This window comes from Mus caroli, chromosome X (genome assembly GCF_900094665.2).
Source record: "Mus caroli chromosome X, CAROLI_EIJ_v1.1, whole genome shotgun sequence".
NCBI classification, from domain to species: domain Eukaryota; kingdom Metazoa; phylum Chordata; class Mammalia; order Rodentia; family Muridae; genus Mus; species Mus caroli.
Genome location: NC_034589.1, coordinates 106,212,434 through 106,221,824, shown reverse-complemented (window position 1 = coordinate 106,221,824; position 9,391 = coordinate 106,212,434). Strand labels below are relative to the sequence as shown.

The 9,391-nt window shown below is 34.7% G+C and overlaps 1 pseudogene; it reads right to left on the bottom strand.

The window, feature by feature from the left end:
- Window positions 1-4,402: 4,402 nt before the first annotated feature.
- On the bottom strand, window positions 4,403-5,345 carry LOC110286347 (annotated as a pseudogene).
- Window positions 5,346-9,391: the final 4,046 nt, after the last annotated feature.

Genomic DNA, 9,391 nt, shown 5'->3' with positions numbered 1-9,391 from the left:
ATGGACAAGATTTTTCTCATAATGGACTCTAATTTGTTTTTTTTTTTTTAAAAAAAACTATTAACTATTGCCATACTATACCAATAGTTTGAATTATTTTAATCAGCTTGTTGTGAAATGAATTATTTTTGCATGATTACTAAATAAGTTTGTTATAATCCATGTTTTTATTAAGGTATAGCACAATGTCACAGAACTTAATTATTAAAGAAAATAAAACAATTTCAGATCCCAGTCTCAAAAACATTAAAGGATCCATAAAATTGTTATATAAGAAATTTTGTATCTCTTATGAATAAAAACTTTCCCTTTAAAGTCTTTGGAATTTATGGAATGCATAAGTATACAATTTGGACTATTTATTATATTGTTTTAAAATAAATGACATAAAGGATAGTATGATTCTTTTGAACTTTATTTTTATTTCCAGCAACCAGTATTTAAACTTTGAGTGTTTTATTAATGACTAAGACAAAATATGCATTTAGAACATTACCTATCACAGTTATATGAGCACTCACTCAGTGTCAGCATTTTTTAAAGAACAAATTATATAATTTTTAAGTTTAGTCATATGTGGTACAATAGATTGCTTGTATTTATCCTCCATATATAATAAAGTTGTATTTCCTTTGACCAGCATCTCTTCTCAGACTGCAAGGTTCCGAATGGCTCAGATGTCTCAAGTGTTGTTTAACTTTTGAAGTTCATGAACTATTTTGGATTCTAGTGTATACAAGACAGATATTGCCATGAGTTCCACCAGGTTTTAGATTGTTTCCATTAGCCTGATGTTATTTAGTGGTAAGGAATTATAAGCTCCAGCAATGAAATATCCTGAAAATATCATAAGCAATGTGTCTTTTTCTTCACTACATTACTGTAGAAAGAGCTAACAAAATCGTATACTAGCAAAGAAAAATTGGGCCTGTCCATTTCTTGCCCCAGCAATAGAAGTAATCTTGAAAAGTGAAGGTTTGGGGTCTCCTTGATGGATCACTTCGCAGAACACAAATATTAAACCAGTGAGTTCAAATTCTCAAAATACATCATCTCTATTTTCAACATTAAGAATCCATGTCTCTAAGCTTTCCCATGATAGTATATAATAAACCAACTTAACAAAAGTTGGTTTAAGATTTCACTTTCAATTTTATCTAACAGCTTTGCAATGTCCTTTCAAATGACAAGAAACATGTTTAAATAGGTAAAGGCAGAAAAATATGGTTTTTTTTACATTTCATTCAATCATGAAACTTCATTCTGTATATGTTTATACCAAAATGCAGGAAATGGTTCATTCTCACTTAGCTTTAGAAAAGTTATTCTCTATAGGAATCAACAGAATAATTGATATTCATATATGGATATTCGTGTGAATAGGAGAAAACTGCTAAATAAGACTTTGTCCCGATCATCTGCAATTCAAGTATGTGAAAGTATAGCTGTTTCTAGTTAATTTGGTTCTTTTCACAAGTCCACATAACACTTTTAACAGTATTGTGACATGCATGAGAATGTTTTTATACTTGATTTCAGAAAAGGGGAAATTTTATTTTAAAATCCAGCACATTTTGCTGTTTATGTTTTCTATAAAAGACCGACTAATTCTTCCTTTAATCTCAACACCATTTGGTCATAAAATAACAGAATTTGATGCAACCTAGATTGAACACACTAGGTGAATACTGTATTCATATTCTCAGGCTTGACTAAATTTATAAATACAAAATGTTTCACAATCTTGTTGCAACAAAATTGGTATGTATTCATTAAGTCAATAAATTTTAAGTACAGAATATATCTTTTAGTAGATTTTAATGTAAAATTTCCAGTTTAGGAAACTTATTCCAAATTAGAATAATTCAGTGTCAATATGGTGAGCAAATGCAGAATAACAGTTTCAGCTTTCTCTCAATACCAACTAAGCAGCTTTATTGTTGCCCCAAGGTTCCACCATTACTTTAGGTACAATTCTCCTTTGAAGTTGCATGTTCATTGTCCCTTTTCTAAAATGGTCAATCATTAGTTTTGTGTAGATGAAAATATGAATATAAAGCAGGCAAAGAGCCAAGATGAAATAAAAACTAAAGTGAATTTGTTGAAAGCTTTATAGAGAAGGGCCTGTTTCACATATATTATGATAGTCAGAAAGCACATTATCAGTAAATGTAGTGTCATTATGATTGCAATTTTTCTAATACTTTTCTGAGGTCAGAACAGAATTTATTGTCACTACTCTCAGCTTATAGATAAAGAAATTATGATTATTTATATATAGTTATTTTCTACATGAACTTTAAAATTCATTTAATTCAATCCCAAAGAGAGTCATATTCAAATTATAAAAGGACATCAACTAAAATTCAAAATTATTGACCTGTTATTTCTAGTATAGAGTACTACTACATAAAGATGTACATATAGACAGACATATTACATGAAGTCTGAGAGAAGTTGGAGTGACATAAATGCAAAGATATATCATTTAAATTGATCACAAGAATAGATATTCTCTAACTTATCTATTTTGATTGTAAAATCTCCATTAGGCTCAGGTGTCCAAACACTCCATCCACAGATTGTGATATTATTTTGAAAGTCTGTGAAACCTATAGGATGTGGTACTTAACTAGATTAATGGGCACTGATGGAGAGTGTTGAATTTTATAGCTTGACCTCAGTTCCTGCTCTCTCTCTTCATTCTGACTACTGATACATTGTGATTCTGGTTTTCCAAACATGCTACCATGCCTTCACCTTCATGATACAATATTTTTTGAAATGTAAAATGTAATTTTTTTCTCTCATAAACTCCCTTTTGCCTTATATCTGGACACAGCAAGAAGACATATAACTAATATACTATCTAAACTATCAGTAAGTTTAACATAGTCATAACCAAAAACACAGTGAAATTCTTCACAAAATCCAAACAAAATAATCCCAAGAATAAAAATAGAGCAACAAAAGACTTAGAGTCGTAAAGTCAATCTTGAGAAAGAAAGATAAAGGTGCTGGTATCACATTTTCTGATTTCAAACTGTAATATAAGACAAAATAATGAAATATGATTAAAGTTTATTAATGAGACACAGACTAATGAATGGAATAAAAAACTTAGAATTAATTTATTTATGCTTAACAGTCTTTGAAAAAAATGTGTTAAAATACAAAATGGCTAAAAGATAGTTTCATCTTGTAAGTCTTGGGGAAATGCAAAAACAAATAAAATAGGACCTTTTATATAATTTTCAAAGAGCTACAAAATTAATTAAAGCTTTAGTATAAGACCTTGAAGAAATGAAACTCTAAGAAGAAAATATAGAAATTGGTATTAACAATGATTTCTTGGGTATAACACTAAAAGCATAGGTAATAAAAGCAAAAATAGACAAGCCAGATTATATCAAATCAAAAGGGTTTTGCACAGAATAGCAAGGAACCAAGAAGGTAAAATAGAATAAAGTATTTTTAAATTATACATCCAGCAAATGGTTAGTATTCAAAATACATAAGGAAGTTTTAAAACTCAATAGCAAAAAGAACAAAGCAAGAAGTCCAAACCTGTTAAATAGGGATGAAAGACCCGAATAGACACTGTTCCTAAGCAGACATACAAATGATAAAGGCATATAAAAAGGAACTCTACAAAATGCAAATAAAACCATATTAAGATATTCACTCACATCTGTTGAAATGACTATAATCAAAAGATGAAAGATTATTACTGACAATGTGTAATAAATCATTATACAGTATTAGTAATGTTGCAAATTAATGCAACAATTGTGGGGAAAAATGTGGTTCTTAAAAACTCAGTACCAGAATTACCATAAGATCCGGCAAGTTTTATTCTGTATAGGTATTGCAAAGAAAAGCTGTTACCTCAATGTGATAACTCAACTTCCATGTTCATTGCATGATAATTCACAATAGACCCAAAGCTTGTGTCTCTAGTTGCATATGTAGCAGAGGATGGCCTAGTTGGCCATCAATGGGAGAGGCCCTTGGTCTTGCAAAGATTATGTGCCCCAGTACAGGGGAATTCCAGGGCTAGGAAGCAGGAGTGGGTGGGTTGGGAAGCAAGGTCCGGGAGAGGATATAGGGGACTTTTGGAAAGGAAACTAGGAAAGGGGATTGCATTTGAAATGTAAAAGAAGAAAATATCTAATAAAAAATTTAAAAATAAATAAAATATATTAGTAAAAGTTAAAAAAGATATAAAAACAGTCTAAACATGTCAATGGGTGAACAGTTTAAGAAATTATATGTGTACACAGTGATTAACACCTTATTCTGCCTTTAACAATCTTACTACCCATAACATTAGATGAATCTAGAGACTATCAAATTAGATAAAATTAGCTAGGCAGAAAAGTAATTCAATTTGGCCTCCTCTTCAAGAGTCAAGAGTCATCTTCACAATACCTGAGATTCCATTTTGTCCCAAGAGACAAGGGACACTGAGGAAGACATCATCATTGATTCCATAGAGATCCTTAATCATGGTGGAAATGGGATGCACCTGCCTAAGATACTTCATTATGCTTTCCACCAAATCTGTAACAGAGAGGCGAGTGGCCCAGGATGTATAACATTTCAGTTTGATCGTATCATAGGCACTGTCAACTACCTGCTTGTGAACCTCTTTCCATGAGTCCTTGTCTGTGTCAGTGCTCAGTTTTAGGTTAAGATTCTTCAGGGAGTTGCTGGCAACATTAATGCCACTTCCTGTGATCACACTGGAGTCTCTGTGCTCCCTTAGGACCCATCCACGACAGCTTAGTGGTTGAATTCCCAAGCCTTTCTCCCACCAGATAATGTAACCAAGCTGAATCCAGAATACAGCCACTTCCATTAACTCAGTTTTTTTTTTTTTAAAAACCACATTATTTTCTAAGCCATGTAAGTCAAGATATCCACTGTGTTTGAAACAATCAGTAGCTTGCAGTTTCAACTGTACTTCATAACATTGGGAATTGTGAACTTGATGATGATACCATTTTACTGACCAAATTGAGTCAGCTCTCTCCCTCTTTCTGACAGCCAGCTTAGAGTTTGCAGTCACACTATAGTCTCTGACAGAGATAATTTTTGCTGTTCTAATGAAAAGGCTGGCATGCTGTAGATCCATCATCTCTCCCTTCAGTTGATAAGTCTTTCATCATACCAACAAGCGCATGCCATCTGTCATACCCTTCATTAGATGTCAATGACACAAGCCATGCCAACAGCACAAGCCATGCCAACAGCACCAACTTCAGCAACTGTAAATCTAATTCTGGAAGGGCCTATTCTTCTTTAGGAAGATTCACAATGAGCTGCTCCGTGAAGGTTGCCATCCCGAACTTTGAACTTTTGGGGGTGCTAGTGTACAATGGGCATAGTCTGGCACACAGTGGCATAGTCTGAGATTGGCAACAGTGGCTCCAGCATCATGTAACTTTCTACAAAATAGAGCACATACCTTATGCAAAATGAGTTTCAATGGGTAAAAGAAAATTGAAATAAATCCCTACATCCTATCAGATTGTCACAGACTAATGATGAATATCAATAACAACAGCAATAGAAGAGCTTACAAACTCATGGAATTTACAGGAGTTTTGTGGTTTAGCTCTTACCCTAGGTAGAAGCTAGTAGTAGTAAGAGAAGCTGTTGTAAGGGGAGTTGTTGTAAGAAAAGCTGCAAAAAGGAGAACAAGTAAAGAAGCTGTTGTGTGAACCTGACTTGGTGTCCATGGCGTTCCTGTCACCGCTGGCTCGAAGGACTGCAACACATCCTACCACAAGGACACTTACTTGCTCAACTATGTTCATAGCAGCTTTATTCATAATAGCCAGAAACTGGAAACAACCTAGATGTCCCTCAAGGGAAGAATAGATAAAGAAAATGTACATTTACACAATGGAGTATTACTCAGCTGTTAAAACAGACTTAAATAAATAGTATTTATTTATTAAAAATTAGTGCATTTACTTTCAATTATAGACCATGGTAAAGATTCATTTTTGAAATACCTTTCATATAAATTACAGTTGAGAGCAATTAGGATTCAGAAATGTAAAGCAGAGGCTGAAGAGATGACTTAGCAGTTAATACATCCTGCTCTTTTTATTTTATTTTATTTTTGGCTTTTAATGAGCCAGGTCAGAAATGAAAAACTTTTTCATTAAGATAGAAAGAAATTTAGGAAGAATATTTGTAAATGATACAGGTAACAGAAAGAAAATTAAGGGCTGAATTTCTGTCTTCCTTCACAGGAAGCATAGATCTGTTTTGAAGTCCTGAGCAATTTCTTGAACCAGATGTTGAAAGGGAACCCTGGGAATCAGAAGTTCAGTGGACTTAAGATAGTGTCTGATTTCACAGACTACCATAGTACCAGGCCTGTAACAATGAAGTTTCTTCACCCCTCCAGGAGAGGGTGCACTTTTGTGAGCAGCTTTTTGTAGCCAGCTATTTCCTGGGTGCTTTATCACCTGTGGATTTGCAGGCAGGGCAGTCTGCTTTGTTGGGAGCCATAGTATGGGCACCTCCTTACTTATTCCTTTTCTCCTTCAACTGAAGCTCAGCAAATGAGAGACAAATTATACCTTGTGTTTGGCTACTATTATTAAATAGTTTAATCTTCCAAATTACTGGAAATATATTTCTGTTAGGATTTTGCAAATATTTGTCATATTAAGGAAGAACTTGGCCCCTTCACTATCAGCATTTTAAAGTTTTCACTTATTTATTTATTTATTTATTTATTTATTTATTTATTTATTTATTTATGTTAAAAATCATTATACTTCACATGATATATTCGGATGAAAGATTACCTTCCCTCACTCATCTGTTTCCAGATCCTTCTCATCCTAACAACCCCCTACCAAATTTTGTTTTTATTTAGGAAAACAGGCAAACAAAAGAGCACACAATAATAATAATAATAATAATAATAATAATAATAATAATAATAATAAGCCAAAGGAACCTACATACACACAGAGAACTCAAGAAACCACAAACTTGAAAACTGTAATATACAAGCAAAGACTAGAAAGACAGAAAACCTTCCAAGAAATCTGTATTAGAAAAAAAAAATAAAAATAGCACTGAGTTTACGTTGGCCACCTACTACTGGGCACAGAATTTATCCTTAAGTGTGGTTATTGTACATTGTGAATCTCTATACATCCTGTTCTAATAGAGGATCTAACTTCAGTTCTTAGCACCAACATCAGATGGCTCACAACTGCATGTAATTTCAGCTTCAGGGGATAAGATGCATCTACTGAGAAAAACCCTGTTTCAGAAAAACAAAACAAAACAATAAAAGGACATCCTGTAGTTTTAACCAAAGGGCAAATAAATAAAAGATACTCCAACAACATTTTGTATCAGTAGCAAAGTTTAAACTCATCAAGAACTTCATCTCTTATTTATATATGCAGGTATAGGAATGCAGTCTTAGTCTAACATGCAGTCACATGTATTACACCAATTTACTATTTCAATAGAAAAATCTCTTTACAAGTTGACATGTATACAGAAACCTGTTTCACAAATTATTTTCAAGTAAATTATGAGAAGATATTCAGTGTCCCAGGAACCAGTCCACTCACTGACAGAATTATTTTGATCTGATATTCTTAAATTTATGTATGCTTGTCCTATGATACACCTTTACTTATTCCTTCTTTTTCATAAAATTTATTACATTTGTATCTGTGTGTGCGCACGTGTATGTGTGTTCAATTTCATAGGTCCTATTCATTTTTTCTTCTCATTATAGAACACATGTTTATATTTCAAATTATTTAAAGACCACAAAATAAATGACTGTGATGGCTAATCTTGGATGTCAACTTGACTCCATCTGAAAGCAACTAACCCAAGAAGCTGACTGTGCCATTGACTGGGATTTTCTTGACTGAATCATTTGAGGTGGGAAGACACAACATTAAACTGGCCCACACCCTCTGATGTCAGCCCACATGAATGGTTATGGGGGGAAAAAACCTGCTACTATTTGCCTGCCTGCCCTCACTCTCACCAGCAATTTCATCTGTCCTGTTGGGGAGGCACTGAAGAATCTGTGTCTTCAGGATTCCAGAGTATACTGAAAGATCAAGTGAGACATCAGCCTTGTGGACTAAACATCACCTGGATCCTTGGCCTTATTTGAGAGACAGCCATTTTTGGAATAGTCAGACCAGAGTTTACAAGCCACTTTAGTAAACTTACCCTTCAATATAGTTTTATTCTATCAACTCTAATTCAGTGCATTTATTGTTGTTGTTGTCGTTTTAAAATCAGAATATAACCAAAAGGGGATTATTTGTGAGCCGCAGGAAGGGAATCAAGAAGCTTTGCTCAAAAAACTAAACCAAGGAATAAATTTGAATAGATCAAAGAGATCCAACTGGTTTCTAAAGCCAACCTGATTATAAATCGATGATATCAGTATAAGAAATTTGCTAAGCAGATAGCTTTAAAATGGAAGTATTAAAGTTGGTTACAATTTTAACATTCCAAATGACAACTGGTATGTTATATCTGCACAGCAGTTGTTTTTTAAATTTTTCATTGGTTACTTTATTTAATTTCAAATGTTATCCCCTTTCCCGGTTTCTCCTCTGGAAACCCCCTATCCCAACCCCTCCCCCTTCCTTGATGAGGGTGCTCCCCCATCTACCTACTCACTCCCACCTCCCTGCCCTGGCATTCACCTACACTGGGGCATCAAGCCTTCACAGGACCAACAACCTCCCTTCCCATTGATGCCCTACAAGCTACATATGCAGCTGGAGTCATGGGTCCCTCCATGTGTACTCTTTGGTTGATGGTTTAGTCCCTGGGAGCTCTGGGGGTTCTGCTTGGTTGATATTTTTGTTCTTCCTATGTGATTACAAACCCCTTCAGTTCCTTCATTCCTTCATCTAATTCCTTCATTGAAGTCCCCATGCTCAGTTTAATGGTTGGCTGCAAGCATCCACATCTGTATTGGTAAGGTTCTGGCAGAGCCTCTCAGGAGGCATCCATATCAGGCTCCTGTCAGCAAGCACTTCTTGGCATCAGCAATAGTGACAGGTTTTGGTGTCTGCATATGGGAAGGATCCCCAGGTGGGGCAGTCTCTGGATGGCCTTTCCTTCAGTCTCTGCTCCACTCTTTGTCCCTGTATTTCATTTAGACTGGAGCAATTCTGAGTTAAAATATTGAGAAGGATGGGTAGCGCCATCCCTGAACTGGGGGCAGTGCCTAACCTCTGGATATGGTTTCTATGGGTTCTCTCTACCCTTTGTTTGGGTATTTCAAGTAATGTCATCCCCACTGGGTCCTGGGAGCCTCTTGCTTTTCTGGAATCTGGTACTTCCTGGTGGCTACCCCCACTTCCCC